Raw genomic sequence first — 20780 nt, 5'->3', positions numbered from 1 at the left:
AAAATGGTTTGTTTTGGTAATATTTAATCAAAAGTGGTGGCAGTCTTTCTCTGATGACATCAGTTTAAAGGATTGGGTGAAATATGCTTAGCTACACTACCCCAACTATTACTTTGCTGAGAGTGAAAGATGAGAGGAGGCGACGCAGTGGCGCAGTAGGTAGTACTGTCGCCTCAAAGCAAGAAGGTCGCTGGGTTGCTAGTTCGAGCCTCGGCTCAGTTGGTGTTTCTGTGTGGAGTTTGCATGTTCTCCCTGCGTTCGCGTGGGTTTCCTCCGGGTGCTGCGGTTTCCCCCACAGTCAGACACATGCGGTACAGGTGAATTGAGTAGGCTAAATTGTCCGTAGTGTGTGTGTGAATGTGTATGTGTGTGTGGATGTTTCCCAGAGATGGGTTGCAGCTGGAAGGGCATTCGCTGCGTAAAAACTTGCTGGATAAGTTGGGGGTTCATTCCTCTGTGGCGACCCCGGATTAATAAAGGGACTAAGCCGGATTAATAAAGGGACTAAGCCGACAATAAAATGAATGAAAGATGAGAGGAGGAATGCAAAAATAAACTCCGCCCCCCTACTCGATAGTCTGTTTTAGTTGGAAATACACTGTTTAACTGAATTAAAACCTCTCCCCCCTACTCAATATTCAGTTTCAGTTGGAAATGCATCATTATAATGAAGTTAAACCCTGCCCCTACTCAATATTCTGTTTTAGTTGGAAATGCATCATACTGAAATAAACCCTACTCAATATTTTGTTTCAGTGGAAATATATCATCAAACTGAAATAAAACCCCGCCCCCTACTCAATATTCAGTTTCAGTTGAAAAAACGTCATCATACTGAAATAAACCCCGCCCTCTACTCAATATTCTGTTTCAGTTGAAAAAACATCATCATACTGAAATAAACCCGCCCCCTACTCAATATTCAGTTTCAGTTAAAAAAACATCATCATACTGAAATAAACCCCGCCCTCTATTGAATATTCTGTTTCAGTTCGAAATGCAACATCATACTGAAATGAAACACTACCCCCTACCAAATATTCCATTTCAGTTGGAAATGCATCATTATTCTGAAATAAACCCCGCCCCTACTCAACAGTCTGTTTCAGTTCGAGATGCATCATCATACTGAAATTAAACCCCACCCCTTGCTCAATAATTCAATTTCAGTACATCATAATACTAAAATAAACCCCTGCTTAATATTCAGCTTCAGTTGGGAATGCATCATCATATGGAGAAAAACACATTTTAGTTTCAGCATATCATACTGAAATAAGACCCCACCCCCTACTCAATATTCCATTTCAGTTGGAAATATGTCATTACACTGAAATTAAACCACACTCCCTACTCAATATTCACTTTCAGTTGGAAATACATCATTACACTGAAATTAAACCACACCCCCTACTCAATATTCTGTTTCAGTTGGAAATTCTTTATCATACTGAAATAAATCCCCGTCCCCTATATTCAGTTGGAAATACGTCATTATACTGAAATTGTACCCCGCCCTCTACTCAATATTCTGTTTCAGTTAGAAATACAATCATTATTCTGAAATAAACCCCGCCTCCTACTCAAAATTCCATTTCAGTTGAAAAAATGTCATCATACTGAAATGAGACCCTGCCTCCTACTCAATATTCCATTTCAGTTGGAAATATTTCTTCATACTGAAATGAGACCCCACCCCCTACTCAATATTTAATTTTTAGTTGGAAATGCGTCAACATACTGAAATAAAATCCCCATCCCCTACTTAATATTCAGTTGGAAATATGTCATTAGACTGAAATGAAACCCCGCTACCTACTCAATATTTTTTTTCAGTTGGAAATATATCATCATACTGAAATAAAACCCCGCCTCTACTCAATATTTAGTTTCATCATACTAAAAAAAACGTCTGCTTTAACTGTTGATTCACACACAGACTGATAAAATAACATTGCAATTAAAAAACATTGTTTGTTTTTGACAATATCAGCCCTGCAACTCGCACTCAAAATGTAATAATCCTATGCAAATATTCATGAATATGCAAAACATGTGCTTTCATGCTGTTGATGTGGTGTGAAACCAAAGGTTTAGAGAGTTAATCATCGGCTCTGTGATTAATCTGATGCTTTTCTCTATGAGTGCTGGACTAATGTTTGTGTCCAGAAGTGATTGATATCTTTGTTTTAGACACACACACACACAAACACACACACACACACACACACACACACAGTGCAGAAGGTGAAAGAATGACGGAAGAGAAACTCTACACCTCTTCCTCCCGCAAAAACAATAGACCACACCTCCACCTCTCTCTCTCTCTTTCTCTCTCTCTCTCTCTCTCTCTCTCTCTCGCCCTCTGTTTGACCATATAAGGGAAAAACACAGAGCGCCGCTGCAGATTCCTCCGCTCTCTCTTTTTCTTTCACACTCCGTCACTTTTCCCTTACTCATGTTTAATGATGTTTTTTCCCTCAGGCTCTTTCTTTGGCTGTAGTAAAGTGCTTGCTTGCGTTGGTCTTGGCATGCTGCACACCTCTGAGGCTAATGATATCAATGTGTGTGTGTGTGTGTGAGTGTGAGTGTGTGTGTGTGTGTGTGTGTGTGAAATATATTATTAGCTTTTGGTTTGAACTTCAGAATTCAAACATGAGGGGAGGATTACAAACTTGTTTTGGAACATTGAAACATCAGGAAACAAACAAATCAATTAAATGCCTAATCACATATATAATAAAGTATAAAATACAAGTCTTCGTACATTGCGATTCAACTGAACAAAGAAAATGTGTAAAAATAAAAAATAAATCAGTACAAAAATACGTAATTAAAATAAAATTCAGTAGGTTTTTATGCATTGCATATTAACTGAACAAATATAATGTTATATATAAATTATATATATATATATATATATATATATATATATATATATATATATATATATAAATTTAACTTTAAAAAAAAAAAAAATATATATATATATATATATATATATATATATATATATATAAATAAAGTACAATTTATAAAATAAAAAGTTTAATACTTAATTTTGTACTTTGCAATTTAACTGAACAAGCAAAATGTGTAAGAATAAAATAAAACAAAACAAATAAACAATAATTAAAAAATAAATCAACCAATAAAAAGTAAAAAATAAATCAGTACAAATAAATCCAAAATAAAAACCAAATTCAGTAGGTTTTTGTGCATTACATATCAACTGAACAAATAAAATGTAATATATAAATTAAATAATTCAGTATTTTAATAAATTATAAATATATATACTTTTAGATATATAAATAAAATAAAATTTAAGTTTAATACACAATTTTGTACATTACAATTCAACTGAACAAATAAAATGTGTAATAAAATAAATAAATATTGAAAAATAAATTATTAAAAAACATTTTTGTGCATTGCATTTCAGCCGAGCAAATAAAATGTAAAAGCGAATAATATATACAGGGTTCAACTCTAGGGATTTTTACTTGCCCTGCCAAAATTTTATTTCTTAGTCACATATTTTAAATATTATGTCAAAAATAATGTAAATCTAGTTTAAATATTTAAAAATGTTAATAAATATATAATGAGCAAAGTGTAAACAAAAAGTGCAGTATGGATTTTTAAATTATTTAACAAAAGGTGGCTGACTTGCCAAACTGAAGGCAAACTGTGCAGAACATCACTTAAATTTTGCCCCTTGTGTTGTATCCATGTAAATGTATGCTTCCTAGACGAACCGTCCAGAAATGTCTAGACATTTGCTTTTAGCCTCTTAATTTGATGTTGCCTCTTTGCTCTACTGGTTGTTGCCAGGTTACGGAAAAAATACAAATTTTAAAATATAGAAATAAAATTAAAAATACTAATTCAATACACATTTTCATGCTGCAGCCATGACACACATTTTATTAATGGAGCAAATTCAAAAGCACTGCAGTGTTTAGGTGGTCTGTCTATATTCCATGCATAGTATCAAGCTGGGGCAGCACAGTGGCACGGTGGGTAGCGCTCTCGCATTACAGCAAGAAGGTTGCTGGTTCAAGCCTCGGCTGGGTCACTTGGCATTTCTGTGTGGAGTTTGCATGTTCTCCCTGTGTTCGTGTGGGTTTCCTCCAGGTACTCCGCTTTCGCCCACAGTCAAGACAAATGCGCCATAGATGAAAATTGTGCATAGTGTATGTGTGTGAATGGAAGTGTATGGATGTTTATAAGTGATGAGTCGCTGCTAAAGGGGCATGCGCTGCGTAAAACATGTGCTGGATAAGTTGGTGGTTCATTCCGCTGTTGTGAAGGAACTAAGCCGAAAATAAAATGAATGAATGAGTGTCAAGCTCTGATTAGTCAGTTCATGTCACGTAACTCAGTGCGCTTGCAGCATTCTGATAAGAGATGTTTTAAACTAGGTTCACCTGGAAAGTGTGAGATCACTGCGCCGATTGTGCAAATCACAAATATTATTTCCTCCATTGGAGATAGTGAACTTGCGCGCAGAAAGGACGCAATATATGAACGACCTCAAAGGCAACCGTCATTTGCGATCTCCAGCAGTTGATCTTCTTGCACAGACATGCTGAATTCACCTGATTTGTTGACAAACGGATCCATTTCTTGGCAGTTTGCGGGTCCTTCACTGGACCTTTTCCCATTCGCTAAATTTGGCGTTCATGTAACCAAGAGAACACGGTCATTTTTCAAAAATAAAAGATTGTTCAGACTCAGATAATAAACAAAGCTGAAATAATTAATGATTTCTTGTTCGGCCCGGTACCAATTGATCCACGGACCGGTACCACTCTGCGTCCCGGTGGTTGAGGACCACTCGTCACCTTGGAATTAGAAGTTTCTATCTTCATTCTGAATGATTTTTAGATAATGAGTTTCAAAGTTTTTGCAGTCCTTCGCAAACAGTATGTGTGCAATATTTGTTTTTTGTTTTTTTAAATAAAAAATCTTCAAATGTAAACAACCTATAAAAAACATCCCATAATGTAAATACGTTGCCATTTAATAAGAAAATGTCAATAACTCAATTTAGACAAAAATGTCAGATAGAACCTTATAATTTTAAGTTGACGCACTGTTATAAAACAACCCAAAACATGATGCAATTCTGAGTGCGCCTCACACATGTGAGTGGGCTTGACAAACCACCTGCAGAAAACACTCGCATTTCTTAGACACTTGCACCAGTTTTGCACATTTGCTCCAGACACTTTCTTCCAATCACTCCAAATCAAAAAAACAGCATTGTGCATTTATAAAGTGTGCCTCGCACAGGTGAGTGGGTTTGACAAACCACCCGTACAAATAATCTTAATACTTAATTCTCTGAGCACTAACAGTTGCTTTAGTTTAACCAGCACTGGTTGTGTGTATTGCCGCTGCTTGTTGAATAGTGGTGTTAGTAGTAAAAAAAAGTGCTTGTATAGATCATAATAGCAGAATTGAGAAACATCGAATGCTTAAGCACACTGGCTTAAGACTTAAAACTTCCAACTTTACTACTACTAACAGTTCATAAGGTATTGTAAGTAATGAGAGAGCATGAAAAGTGATTAGTTTCCCTTTTATAATTGATTACATATTGTTATAATATTATTTAGTGTATAATTTGTTTTCTTGAGGTATTTAATCAGGGTGTCACGGCGGTGCAGCACGATCGTCTCACAGCAAAAGGTTGCTGGTTTAAGCCCCGGCTGGGTCAGTTGGCATTTCTGTGTGGAGTTTGCATGTTCTCCCCTGTTGGCGTGGATTTTCTCTGGGTGCTCGGGTTTCTCCCACAAGTCCAAACACATGCGGTATAGGGGAATCAGGCAAGCTAAATTGTCCGTAGTTTATGAGTGTGAATGAGAGTGTATGGGTGTTTCCCAGTGGTGGGTTGCAGCTGGAGGGGCATTCGCTGCGTGGAACATGTGCTACTACAAATTTTACATTCTTATTATTTTAAATTTCAGTGCAATTTAGCAAGTGACGCAGCTGGGGTAAAAAATCAGCACCTCCAAGTCCGAGGCCATGGTGCTCCACTGGAAAAAGGTGGTTTGCCATCTCCAGGTTGGAGGAAGGTCCTTGGGGAGGAAGAATGAGTGAGGGAAGGATGGAGCCTGAAATTGACAGGTGGATTGGTGCAGTAGCAGGAGTAATGCAGTCAATGTACCGGTCCGTTGTGGTAAAGAAGCTGAGACGAAAGGCAAAACTCTCGATTTACCGATCAATCGACGTTCCTACTCTTACCTATGGTCATGAGCTTTGGATCATGACCGAAAGGACAAAACCTCGAATACAAGCAGCTGAAATGAGTTTCTTTCATAGGGTGGCAGGGCACACCCTTATAGACAGGGTGAGGAGCTCTGACACCCTGGAGGAGCTCGGAGTAGAGTCGCTGCTCCTCCACATCCAGAGAAGTCAGCTGAGGTGGCTCGGGCATCTGTTTCGGATGACACCACAACGCCTACATAGGGAGGTGTTCCATGCATGTCCCACCCAAGGGAGGCCTCGCGGTAGACCCAGGACACGCTGGAGGGTCTATAGCCCCTTTCACACATACAGACCTTTCCGGAAAATTGCCATCAATTTTCCGTAAAGGTTGTATGTGTGAACAGGTCCTTTTTGAAAATACCGGTAAATTCATTCTGGCTATTTTCCGGAAAGAGAAGTTGTAACATTACCGGTAATTTGCCGGAACGCTGCGCTGTGTGAATGCAGAAGGAAGATTCCCGTAATAAGCGCGTGCACGTCTAGAACATGCTGACGTGAGACGTCTGCTTTAGCCAATCACAACAGTCAGACACATTCACGTCCGCGCGGTTTATGAGAATAAAAGCCTTTGAATATTTTTCCAGACACATTTAGCTGCTAGAAGTTAGTCAGATCACGTTTATATGTTCTTCTTAATGCCAACTGTGTAAATAATCATCGATGAGATGCTTATGATAAGCCGTTGTTTGTTTACCTTCAAGCTTTGCGTGTGCCTGTGAAACAGCATGTGAGCGCCTGCACACGCACATATTATGAACATCTCGACATGCGAAAGTGATCCTGCGAAAGTTGTTCACAATATTGATCATCCACAGAGTTTGTAATTTAGTCAAATGTTTACAAACACAAGCGCAGCCGTTTAAAGCTCATTTGTGGAGAATGATGTCAGAATTTACCGGTATTTTGGAATGGATGTGTGAATGCTCTTTTCCGGAAAATTTCCGGAACGTCCTCGCCTGTGTGAACAGCGCTTTTTTGAATATACCGGTAAAGTTGTTCCGGAAATTTTCCAGATATTTACCGGTATCACTGTATGAAAGGGGCTTATGTCTCTCGGCTGGCCTGGGAATGCCTCTGGATCCCCCCCAGGGGAGCTGGAAGAAGTGTCTGGGGAAAGGGAAGTCTGGGGTTCTCTCGTAAGACTGCTGCCCTCACGACCCGGCCCCGGATAAGCAGATGAAAATGATGATGATGATGATGATGATGATAAGTGCAAATTAGCCATATTCAATACAATGACTTAAACATTTAAATAATATTAGGCCTTCACAATAACGGAAAAACTGATATTGTGAAATATTGTGATATGAATTTTACAATATCGTCATGAGCACGCTATAAGCACGACTTGCTTTTCTTACTTTGCAGTGTCTCGTTTATAGTCCTTTAAACTATTAGATTAGATTAGATAAATCTAAAAAATAATACTATTTGTTTTCAACTTCAGTAGAAACAAGTCAAATTTAGGAGTTTTTCTTAAAAAAAAAAGTCAAATTATCTGCCAGTGGGGGAAGTGAAAATCTTGTTTTTGCTTTGAAATGTAGATATTTTGACTACAAACAAGAAATACTCTGAGTAAGAAAATAAATACAGTAATTGAACACTATTCTGTAGCTCCTGGTCCACTATAATTCAGCTTATTGCAAATATGAACACTGCAATATCCATGCTGAAATGATATATATGACTGATAAATACAGTAAAATATTGGTGTGTTTATGATTAAATAATTAACTTGTTAGTAGTAGCAGTCTGAATACAAAATCCAATAGCAATGTGACCTAAAGAAGTGTGTGTGTGTGTGTGTCAGAGACACTAAATACCTCTATTTCAGTCTCCGTTTACAGTAAACGAGTTTTGCATTTGCATTATTTGTGATTGAAACAGGCTTTTGAGTGTGATGTGCTCCCTCAAGCACACACTGATGCCTGTGGTCTCTCGGGGATGTGTTACAGAGGGCATTTCTAATTTCACAACAAGAGGAACTGCTGGAGAACATTCCCGAAGCCTGTATAAGTCAACAATCGCCTTATCGCGCTTCCTGCGTTTACTGGAGGAAAAGACGGGATGCGTGGCCTTCCCTCACTCCTCCGCAGTTAATGCTGCACTGTTTTTAATTATTCTGAGGTTTTCTTTGGAGCCATTTAAGGACGAACACACAAACGGCAGAAAATCACTCATGAGAAAGAATCATGGGAATGCCGCGGGTGGTTGCGTAAACAGCTCTGGCACTGATATGTGTGTTACAACATACATTATATTAAAGAGACAGTTCACACTAATTTTACAACGTACTTACCTGTCATCTACTCTCTCTCAAGTGGTTTCAAACCTTTATTTTTCTGTTGAACACATGAATTCATTCATTTTCCTTCCGCTTAGTCCCTTTATTCATCAGGGGTCGCCACAGCATATGTTTTTCCAGCTGCAACCAAGTACTGGGAAACCCAATTTTCTTCAGAATATCTTTGCTTGTTGACGTAAAAGCCTATTATTATTCATATACATCATTACATAAAAACACAGTTAATCACATTACATCAGCAATGCTGTAAAAGTAGCCGTATGAAATGGAAAAGCACTAGCTGTGCATAAACCCCATTGAATAGCTAGCTAACTTAGCTTAGCTTAGACGTACCACTTAACAAGATCACCGTTGTTCACCCACCACGCTTAAATGTTGCCTGATTACTGCTGTTCAATATTCAAACCAAGCTCATTCTGGAAACGTAGCCCCGAGGACGTTTCTGGAGATCGCGATTTTACGTGGCCGAAGGTACGTATGGCCGCGTTTAGTTTTTTTCGAGAGAACGCTACGGGGCAGTGTGACGCCGCTCCGCTCCTCCTCTTTGCACTTGCCGGCTGACAGCTCGCCTCTGAGTGGAGGGCTTTCCCGCTGCAACCAATTTGTCCGCTTAGCTCGCAGCGTTACGTCAGCGGAGCGGAGGCCCAGAGGAGGAGGAGCAAGCCACCGGGATCGAGTCTGGGGAAGAGCGGTTCCAAAAATCAGGTAAGATTAATAACAGAATCCAAAAAATAAGGACGAGAACGCGGCGAGATCCGAAAACGCGGTCAAAATCAAAGACAAGGGCTTGTGCTTTTTTTTTTCTGGATGGCTTTTGCAAACCGTCGCTTGGGTTTAGGGAAGGAGGAGGAAGAGGAGGGCGGCCGGTCAATCGTTCAGTCGTTCAGCCAGTCAGTTGGATGGATGTTCGCTCCACAGCGGCCTTCGGCGGCTTTTCATGCGAGAACAGCGCGGGCGCGAACGGCGCACGCTCCCGAGAGGCGTTCGAGAAGCAAAAAAGCGCGCACAGTGGCCTCTCGCGAATCCGCGAAAACAAAAACTGCTCGAATACGTACCTCCCGGGATGTATTTTGCGGTCTGCAGAAATGTCCGCGGGGCTACGTTTCCACAATGAGCCCGGGTTGTCAATATTACAATGTAAAACAATTGTTCAATTTCAAGGTAAAATTCAGAATAAACAGAAACAAATCAATTAAAAAAATGGTTGGGTGGTTAAAAATATCGTTGTATCCCTACATACATCGTATAGCAAACACTAAGCTTCTGAACAAGCTTGAACAGCATGTGTCTTTCCTGAATGAGCTAATTGAAGACAATAAAAAGTATAAACTGTTCATGCTTACCTCTTAGCATGCTCGCTGTTGATCTGCTCCTTCAAAATGTCGTCTGAACACTGCTGTTGTTGAGATTCAAATGCAAACATCTCAATCAAATTCACCTAATTGAGTGAATTGGCCATGAAACCCCCCATTTCAGCAGGATGTTTTCACACCTTTAGTTTGGAAAATGTCAGGAAAGTGGGTGTGTCTAGCTCTGTTTGGGTGGGAGTGTCGGGGGAGGGAAAAGGGGAAGGATTTGAATTAAAATGGAAATTCCCATTTGGGCACGCGCTGATTTTCACAGAGGAAAAATAAACACACGCTGGGGAGAAAGACACGGGCTGCGTCCGAAACCACATACTTCCATACTATATAGTACGCTAAAATCAGTATGCGAGCCGAGTAGTATGTCCGAATTCATAGAATTCGAAAATCAGTATGCGAGAAGTACCCAGATGACTTACTACTAACGGCGAGATTCTAGAGAGCGCATCCCATGCATGCTGTGCTATCCCATGATGCCCCTCGAGCGAATTCATGAATGTGAGTAAAGCGGCGCAATTGACGCAGGCAGGTCACGTGACCATGACAAAATGGCGGATGTAGTACGTCCGAATTCCATTCATACTTTTCACGTTCCTACTGTATAGAACGTACTTTCTAACGGCCGAATAGTACGTTTAAATTCAAATGCAGTACCTACTGAGTAGTAGGCGGTTTCGGACGCAACCAGTGTGTTTAATGACAGTGGAATGTTTGATACTGCACGTCGTATAGGAGAAAAAAACCTCTGCATTTCTCAGTAACTCAGATGCACTCGGTAGGTCAGAAAGCCGTGTGTGTAGACTATCTTGTCACAAAATGCGGCGAAAATTAAACATGACGCTCGGCAATAGTTTGCTTGCAGTATTCACGTGTTTACTGTGTTTAGTACTGCTGACTATACAAACTATAACTTTGCCATCTGAATGAACAAAGAAAGGGCACTGATCGCACACACTTATCAAATCTGTAGACAGGGCAATCAACACATACTGGAGCTGCGTCTTTTTTTAAAGGAGACGAGCAGCAAATCTGGAATTCACCATTTCCAGATGAGAAAAGCTCTCGAGTAAAAAATGTTCCAAACAAACGTATTTCTGCCCCGTGTAACGTGCACTGATCCACACGTGAGTCCAGCTGTGCTCTCATAGCGGGAAAATGAAAACAAAACCTTCACTGCAGCACATTATAAAAGCAACTCTGATGACCTGTATCTCCAAACAATTCTTACGCCCCATTCAGATGGGGCGTCACCGCTTCCCATTTAATTTGAATGGGTGATGTCAAGCGTTGCCGAACTGCATTGTGGATCCATCGGCGCAGCTTCAGAAGCGTTGCTCGCTGCAGAAGTTGGGACTAGCTCAACTTTTCAATCAGCTCATTCAGATCGCTGTATGCAAATACACCAGTTAGACAGTGGCCTATTGCTGACTGAAATTCATTGGCTGACGCTTCTATGACGATCCCTACAGCCCCAACTTCGGACACGCCTTCAGTCAAGCGTTGACACTGAAGCCCCTTGTGAATGGGGCGTTATTCTTTTCCCACTTCTTTTGTCACCACGTGTCGTCTCTCTGTTCTGAACACTGTTTCAGGTACAGTCTTCAAAGCTAGCATGCATATTAATGAAGTTGCATGCATACACAATAGAGCGCGCTGATTGGTTTGAACCAAGCCATACTCATGAATGAATGCAGCACACTCAGAGACGTAATAAGGCATTCCCAGGTACAGACGTCTAGTCTAGTTACTGGAATACACGCTAAGATCTCATGGCCGTGACACAGCTTCAAAAATTTGTTTCAAACCGGAAGTACGAGTGTGCTCGAAATAACGCAAAAACAACCAATTGTCACTTTTTAGTGAAATATATGTGTCCTAATAGTGTTTTTAGCAGTGTGGGACACATATATGACTGTCAACAGCTCAGAACATGTGTTTTGGTGTTTTGTGACCCTTTAAAACGTGAAGCCATCTTGCCTCAATTTTAATAGCTTAACAGGTTTCTAAAATTAAGCCTAATAACTGTACTGGTTTACTTTAAAAAAAAAAAAGTGAAATTTAATTCTTGATTTTATTAGCGAAATCTTCTCAATATTGAATAATAAATCCAGAATATCAATTTATTAAAGAAAATATGCACATTATTTTTAATGACCACATACATTTTTTTATGAAAATTACATGCCTCAAGATTCATTTTTTGTAAATAGACCTCCTGTAATATATAGAATACAATAGGCTACATTAGCGTGGCTCAAAACACATTATAGATTTAATATAAATTACTATAGTATTTTTCATTAAGTGAGATCACAAAGTGATACAATGGTGAACTGTCACTTTAATACTCATAACTAAAGCACGTTCTCCCCTTCCCTCCAGACGCCGCATGTAAAGCGTTGACAGAGAAAGTTTTGTTGGTGTGCCATTATTCGGGAACACACCCAGCGGCCGAGACACACCCAGACCGGGCGGCACAACACAACACAACTGCTGGAGAGAGAGAGAGAGAGAGAGGTCAGAAGTGACCTTATTTGGTAATCAGTCTCTCTCTTTCTCTCCCTCAGCCTGCTTCTCTACATCTGGCATCACTCACGTCGAGACCTTTGACTTTGCATTAGAAATTCCTCAAGCCTTTCACTGGTAAGCTCGACGGTCTCCCTTGAGGGCAGTTTTTAACGGCTTTACACTTTTTGAAAATTCAAAATGTTGTTCGTTATTCCTTTTAGTTTCCATGGCGACACACACGCTTTAGTTAGAATCAGTGGCCAATTCGAATATTTGAAAATCTGACAGTTATTTGGCAGTTACATTCTGAACTCAATGTGCAGCACAGAATGACAGAAATATAAATCCTACAAGTGGGGGACTACCCAACACCATACTGCTCAAAGAGCTACAACTGCCCAATCAGCAGAGAGAACAGCGGTGGATTGATTTTTCCGGCACATGGGTGATGCAGAGAGAGAGAGAGAGACTGCGCGAGTGCACAAACATTCCTGACCCGCTGATATAACCCTCCCGGCGGCCCGGGTCTCTCCTGGATCCTCATTCCGCATTCCTCGCATTCTTCAGCCTCCGTGCGCGATCATTCATGCGCGCCGCGTTTGATTTCACACGTGCTTATTATGTATGGGGCTTTCTATTATAAGGAATCTTCGCTTTAGTTCCACTTTCATTTAAAGGACTTCAGAAAATAGTCCAGAAATCCTTATCGCTGCTCAAATTGCTGAATTAAAATAAGCTGGAAACAACACAATTCCTGAGATCCTCATAGTGTTATGTTCAATTCACTTAAACTTGTTAACTTTCGATTTGTGTTGGCACAGCATGAATGAATTATGTGGAACCCTTCGTTTTAACAGATTTTATGCATTAATAAAAGTGGAAATAACACAGGCAAACATGCCGACACATAATCAACATATTAATATATAAGTTGTGGTAAATAGAAGGATAATGCTATATATTGTTTTTAAACCATAACTAGGCAAATTGTATTATAATGCATATACTGTATGTTAGTATTTAACGCTTTGTTAATGAATCGAATGCAACAACATAAGCCACTAGTGTTAACTAATGAACTAATCAACTGTAATAAATAAATAATAAATACTGTACTTACTAAATAAACTATAATGATAATTATTGTAATTAAAAATATTGATATAAATAGTATTAATTTATTATATAAAAATAATTTATTAAATTTAATAAACTGTACTTTAGTAAACTGTGGTAATAAATTTGTATAAAATGTAGTATATACATTCATTCATTTATTTTTTGGCTTAGTTCCTTTAAAATCCGGGGTTGCCACAGCGGAATGAACCGCAAACTTATCCAGCACATGTTTTACTCAGCGGATGCCCTTCCAGCTGCAACCCAACACTGTGAAACATTCATACTCTCTCATTCACATACACTACGGACAATTTATCTTACCTAATTCACCTGTACCACATGTGTTTGAACTGTGGGGGAAACTAGAACATACAAACTCCACTCAAAAACGGCAACTGACCCAGCCGAGGCTCGAACCAGCAACCTTCTTGCTGTGAGGCGACAGCACTACCTACTGCGCCACTGTGTCGCCTAAATAAAATAGTAATAAAATAAAAATAATAAAATATAAAATAAACTTATGATAATAAAAAATAAAATACATTAATAATAACAAAATAAAATAATTAAAAATAAAATATTAAAATAAAATAAAAATAAAGTAATATAAAAATATGTTTTCAGTTATATAATATATTAATATAATATAAAATAATAGCGTTTTCAGTTCAAAATATAAACAAAATTATGTTTTACTGAAACTAAAGAGTTTCAGGAACAAGAATATAATGCTAAAAATAAAATAATAATAATAATAAAATAAAAATTATAAAATAAAATAAAAATCAAATACAAAATAATAAAATATAAAATAAATTATTTTAATTTACATTATGTATGTCGCCTAGTATACATAGTATTATGTAATTTGTTTATATTGCTAGTTGCTGTATTAGAAGACGTACACAGCAGATTAATTAAAGTACCCTACTATAGTTCAAAAACACTACTATACATAATTATAGATTTTTAAAGGATAAAGATTTCAATAAACATTTATTTTTATGTGTGCTGAGATGTGTTATTCGTTCAGATTTGCCTGATTTTAGTTTGATTTTTCATGCGTTGAATTGACTAAGTGTCAATGTGTTTCTGAAGTTCATAGCTAGCTGAGAAAGCAGCAATATCATCAATCAGTCCTTTAAAATCAATGGTTTAATACACATGCCTGTTATTATTCAAAAGCTGCATCAAGCATTGTATGATTTTCAGTCAAATGATATGCAAATCAATGAGATAGACGCACAGATAGAGATTGATATTATCTGTGACGGGACAATATTGAAATATCGTGTAATAATAGTAGGCTAAAATAAACTATCCGTACATAAATATTGAAATGATCCAATAAACTCTGTAAATTGTGAAATGCCTGTCAACACTGACACCCATTATGTATTTATTTATTTAAAAGAAGGAGAGAAAGTTCCTGATTCCAGACATTCCTCCATTCCTGCGCGTGTGTGTGTGCGTGTAAACACGGTCCGGCGACTTATATGGTCACAAAAGCCCAAAGTCGCGCACATACCTCAGACATTAAGCACACATACGGGGCCCTGCGGCCCAACTATTTCAAGTTCACCCTGTGACGCGGACTTTTACCCGCTCTGGCACGCCCACACGCCGCCTGTCATTGGCCGAAGCCTTCGGGAATGCAGAGCGAGCGGACTGTGATTGGCGGAGATTCAGGAAAGGGGCGGTTACGTGCCGCAGACTCCGCCCCACCGGGACCGCACCCCGAACCATTACAGCAGGACGGAGTTCAACTACGAGTGGAAGAGGGAGGGAAGAGAAAGAAAGGAAGAAAAAAAGAGAGCCGAGTGAAGAGAGCCAACTTGTGCGCAGCTTCAGTGGATTGAAAAGGGAAGTCTGGAGCACGCGACACGGATCCACACTGAGCCTCTGGAGTTTCTGACAACCATCCCCCGAACTCCGAGCGTCTGCATCTGATTAGCAGGTAAAGCACCGGGTGGACGGTTCCGTTTCCTCCGCAGATCCATTCAGTCGCCGCGCGGAGAAACAGGAAGCGCAGCTAGTGTGAGCAGCGACCTGGAGTGACGCGGCCTGGTTTTGCTGCACTTGCAAACTTGTTGTGGTGAAATCGTTACGGTTGATCGATATTTCTTGCGAAGATAACCTGTGACGCGTCCGATCGGCACGGACAGCCGCGCGGTGAGTTTCAGGAAGTGCTCGAGCGCAGAAACACCGGCTCGCGCGGGCCTCAACGGGCACGCGGAAACCCGTTAATTTTCACAGAAAATGCTGTTTGCGCGAAAGTAGGGTGCAGTGCGACTGCAAACGGAGCATGATGTCATTGAGCGCTAGCGAGTGACGTTTCACGGGCGCTCATTACGTCATCGCTCGCGTTAAAACTGGGCCAAGCGGCGCGTTTTCAGTTATCCGCCCGATTTTAAGGACGAATCTGTATTAGCGGTTTGTTAACACAGCAGGAAAGTAAACTTGGACGCAAATAAACGTAGTTTCTGACTCTTCTAGAGAGTTCTAGTTAGTTACAGACAGATGGAAATAGGTTACGCGCGCTCCCAAAGTTCGATGAGGGTGTGATCGCGCTGCGTGCTCCCGCAGACATTGGTGCGCGCTTTCTTCAACCGGACAAATTTCATTTGTGTGCAAGAAACTTGGTTAATATTTGAAAGGAAGAGTGCACACGGTCATTCGCGGGGGCGCGCTGCGCGAGCTCGTCCTTCTGGTGTGTGGCCTTGTTGCATTTCTGTGTATTTTGATATACGTGTTGTTGGCTGCTTTCTGAATATGTGTCCAGCAATTAGCATATTTCATTTCAGAAACCCTCTAATGCTTTATTGGTTCTTGATTGTTATGAACAGGATGTTGATGAATCTCTGAAGTGAGTGATTGGCAGCTACTTTAGCTTTATGCTCAGATTTAGTTGTGATTTTGTCGGGTGTGTCTTATAACCACACAAATCTGTGTGTAATCCATGTGAGCTCTCAGATTCATGCTGATGTGAGTGTGTACTGCATTTATCTTTGTCATCATTCTGTTTGCTGCTAGTAATAGTGTTATAAGTGTGTGTGTGTGTGTGTGTGTGTGTGTGTGTGTGTTATTCAGTGCCATAGAGCAAATAATATTATTGAAATGAACACCAGTTTCACTTTCTTAGAAGACGTCTGCAGTACACACCTGACCTGTGTGTGTGTGTGTGTGTGTGTGTGTGTGTGTGTGTGTGTGACCTGGTTTTCTTTGAGCGAGTATGTCTAGGACGTTGTGACCCAGTAAAAGCACATGCTGGTCTCATTCTGGATTTTGTTGTAGCTTCTCTTCATTGGTTAAGGAAACGCATAAGACTCCCTCAATCCCTGCGGCATTTATACTGCGCACAGAGCTGCTGCGTCCAAGTCCTGTCCAAAAAATCATATTTACGAGTCGAACTCAACCACAACATCGTAATTGTGGGGAACAGTTTTTCGAGGCCTAAAGCTTCTGAGTTCAATACAGACTCAGTGGATATATTTATTTGGTCAACAGTTGACTGTAATTTAGTTGCAGCTTTTAAAATTGCTTTTTAGTGCACAATAAAAGTTGCATATGATGTAGTGGAAGATGTAGTAATTCAATGTATACATGCAGAGATTAAATAAATGCTTAAAAGAGCAAATGCACTATGCTATATCCATCATTATATAGAGATTGCTTAAATAAGTGTAAAATGGTACTTTGCCAGCTTGCTCTTGGTTTGAGTGATTTGAACAAATCTGACAGGGTAATTATGCCTTGTCAACTCCTAATGATGAACAAGAGGACTTTAGCTAATGTGTTTGTGTGCGTGGAATTTGTACAGCTATTGTTTTCCAAGTCGTGCATTAAAAGGTGTGAGCATGACCACTCTTTTATAACTTAGTATGGTCCATTATTTGTCTGATATCAAATTAAACATGAACATGAAGTCAGCACCTATAGCCTAGTGCACTGATCATCAACTCTCAGTAATGATTAAGGGTGCTTTCACACCTACACTTTTGTTTCGGAACGTATCTCGTTTGCCCAGTTAGCGCGGTTCGATTGGCATATGTGAACAGGGCAATCGCGCTCTGTCCCGCGCCAAAGTAATCGCTCCGAGATCGCTTGAATGAGGTGGTCTCGGCTCGATTGAAACGAACCCTGGAGCGGTTCGATTGCAGTGAGAAAGCGATCTGATCCGAGCGCGGTTATATCACAGTGTTTTATGGATATGTAATAGGCTTACGGCTATATGAAGAGAGAATTATGAGTAAGGCGGGAAGTTTCGTGAGTCTCCGGATGCCCGCAAACGAGTGATGATCTCCCGGTAATCTCGTGTCTCTCTCCCAGTCCTCAAATAGGCATCATCGCGCACCCTTCTCACCCCTCCCCACCGCGTCTATCCTCAGACACGTCACGCGCGCGCACCCTGTCAATCACCACCAAACCACCACCTCTCCTGACAGCTGAGCGGGACGCTGCAAAATAAACCCTGACACTCTGACCAATGTAAGGAGAGTTTACTCGCACGTGACTTGTTTTAGCTCTTTTGGTCCGATTAGAAACTTTGCAGTGTGAAAGCGAACCGCACCAAGAGCAAAGAGCAACAATGTAACAATTCTAATCTCTGTTTCGGAACAACTGAATCGATTCACAGGTGTGAAAGCACCCTAAATCACACTGAACTGAGCTAAACTGAACTGAACTGAACTTAAACACTAAAACCTGAACCACACTGTTCCAGTTACTATGACCATTTATGTGAAGCTGCTTTGACACAATCTACATTGTAAAAGCGCTATACAAATAAAGCTGAATTGAATTGAATCAACTGGCGGCCCGCTGAGCATTCAATCCGGCCCGCGACTGGATTCCAAAATTGTGAGGATCAAAAAGGAAATTGTGGTCCACACTATTAAAGCAACTAAAAATAACAACAACTGAGTCTCTTGTCAGAATAACTACCATTTGCCTATATTAAGGCTACACTCCGAAATGAGGATAGACTATGCGGCGTTAAGCATTTATTGTTTCAAACAGGTTTAAAAAAAAAAAGGGATAATTTTCCTCATGCCCTTACTTAACATTTGTTTTTTATTTCTAAGTCTCAACAACATGCTTGAAATTAGCAGACTCCTCAGTACAGGGGTCTGTTCTTCGTACCTCGCTTAAATGATCTAAGATGATTTGGCAGATCCTGGATCTTTTCATCTTGATAACTGATCTCTCGCTAATTTGGTTCTTCAAACGAGTTCGCGAATCAGATTAGAATGTCTGGATAAACTGATCTGAGATCGCTGCGTGTGTTGTGAAGGACAGATCTATCCATCCTAGAAATCATGATCAGCAATGCAACGATTGGCTGACGGCACAGCAGCGTAATGACATCATCTGATTAATATTCAATTATCCATGTGAGCAAAATTACATCAAATTAGCAGTAAGCGGTTTGTTAAATATGACACGCAATAACTTCACATTTGTTGTGAGCTGCAGGCTTTACACTTTCATTTGTCAAGACAAGAGTATTCATCATGTATTTCAATGCAAATCCGTGTATTTAGTTCTTAATTTAGAAAATATTTTCTTTATAATAGTAGCCGTTTTTTAATCGGTGTAAAGAATAACTGGTTGTTTCCAAAAGCATTTTGATATTGGTAAAGGCGTCTGCAACTTTTGTGAAGCATCACTGGCATATTAACTGTCAAAACATGTTTATGACTGCATAAATGTATTATTGCTTTTAAAAAAAAGTCACATATTCCGCATTTCTATTATACACAATTTGTACTAAAGCGATCTAAAAAGTTCATATCAATAAGTTTTCTCTTTGCACCACCAGGTGGCAGTCTTTGTACTTTTATTTCGAGGGTGCAGATTGCATAAGTTTTATTAATATGTATAACTTTATTTATTTTATTAATGACTATAACTTTTATATATATATAGTTAAAAAATATTTACTATTTTCCCAAGTGTATATAACTTTTACTGTAAGAAAATATCAGAACTCGGAACATACTTTCTGTATTATTTTTGCTTGAACTGAGCCGATCTAATCCTGTTTATATGAATTGAACCTGCTCCCGATCAGGTTTGACCTAGCAGATCTGTTGCCATGACAACAACTCTCGGATCAGCTTTGAAGAACGAAACGATCCTGGATCATGTCAAATCGTCAATATCCAAATCCAGCTAACTGAGTAATCCACGTACGAAGAACGGACCCCAGGACAAGACGACTTAAAACAGCATGGTAAATAAATAACCTGGTACCAGAACGAAACAGGTCACAAATAAAGTTCGCACATCAAATGAAACTCAAATCACAATGCTGAAACGGGCTACTCGCAGTGCTTAATCAATGGCTCAAGTTACATTTCCCCTCTCACACCAACTTTTTCACATCAGGCTTGGCCGCTGTCAGACTTTTCAATGTGTCATAGGTCTCGGGACAAGATACCCAAAATGCGCTCAGGCTTTTAGCACCGTAGAGCCGCCTTCACATCGCCTGCGGCCTAAATTTCAGCCAGCTAGCTCTGAATGGCCGCCTCGGCAAATGGCAGCATTTTCACCACTTTTGTGGAGAATTTTCTATCACTCCTAGTGGTTGACTGTGGTATAAGCCTGAATCAAAAGCCTTCAATTTGTAATGAAATGGAAAAGGTATGACCATTAAACACAATTTTAAGCCAAAATTAGATTTTTATTTGATTTTCTTCTTGGCAGTCCGGCCCCCAAGGAGACTGTCTGGTAAAACTCTGGCCTTCTGACAAATATAGTTGATGTCCCCTGGCCTAGTGGTTAAGTGCACCAACATAAAACACCAAGGTGCTCACGGCGACCGTAAACTTTGAATTGAAGTTTTTAATGAATTGTTGTTAGCACGGGGTGTCACAGTGGCACAGTGGTTAGCATGATCACCTCACAGCAAGAATGTCGCTGGTTTGAGCCTCGGCTGGGTCAGTTGGCATTTCTATGTGGAGTTTGCATGTTCTCCCTGTGTGCGCGTGGGTGCTCTGGTTTCCCCCCACCAAAGACATGCACTATAGGTGAATTGGGCAAGCTAAATTGTCTGTAGTGTATATGTGTGAATGGGTGTGTGTACGGATGTTTCCCAGTACTGGGTTACAGCTGGAAGGGCATCTGCTGTGTAAAACGTATGCTTAATAAGTTGGCGGTTCATTCCGTTGTGGCAACCCCAGATTAAAAAGTGAATAAGCCGA

The 20780-nt window shown here is 39.9% G+C and overlaps 1 protein-coding gene and 1 long non-coding RNA gene across 7 annotated transcripts in view; one reads left to right on the top strand and one right to left on the bottom strand.

The window, feature by feature from the left end:
• Positions 1–14708: 14708 nt before the first annotated feature.
• Positions 14709–18839, bottom strand: LOC141381095 (uncharacterized). The gene is made up of 2 exons (XR_012400704.1): positions 18236–18839; positions 14709–17565 (listed from the first exon to the last, which is right to left on the bottom strand). It is a non-coding gene; the product is annotated as an uncharacterized lncRNA (long non-coding RNA).
• myh9b (myosin, heavy chain 9b, non-muscle) overlaps positions 15346–20780 on the top strand; it is a 112633-nt gene continuing 107198 nt past the window's right edge. For 4 of the 6 annotated variants that reach the window (XM_073943794.1, XM_073943797.1, XM_073943792.1 and 1 more), the window contains exon 1: positions 15346–15532. The gene's annotated coding sequence lies outside the window, so the exon portion shown is untranslated. Of the gene's footprint in view, positions 15748–20780 lie in introns of all 6 variants that reach the window. The other 2 variants (XM_073943793.1, XM_073943795.1) reach the window with 2 other exon arrangements.

This window comes from Danio rerio, chromosome 3 (genome assembly GCF_049306965.1).
Source record: "Danio rerio strain Tuebingen ecotype United States chromosome 3, GRCz12tu, whole genome shotgun sequence".
NCBI classification, from domain to species: domain Eukaryota; kingdom Metazoa; phylum Chordata; class Actinopteri; order Cypriniformes; family Danionidae; genus Danio; species Danio rerio.
This window is presented reverse-complemented; position numbering and strand designations above follow the sequence as displayed.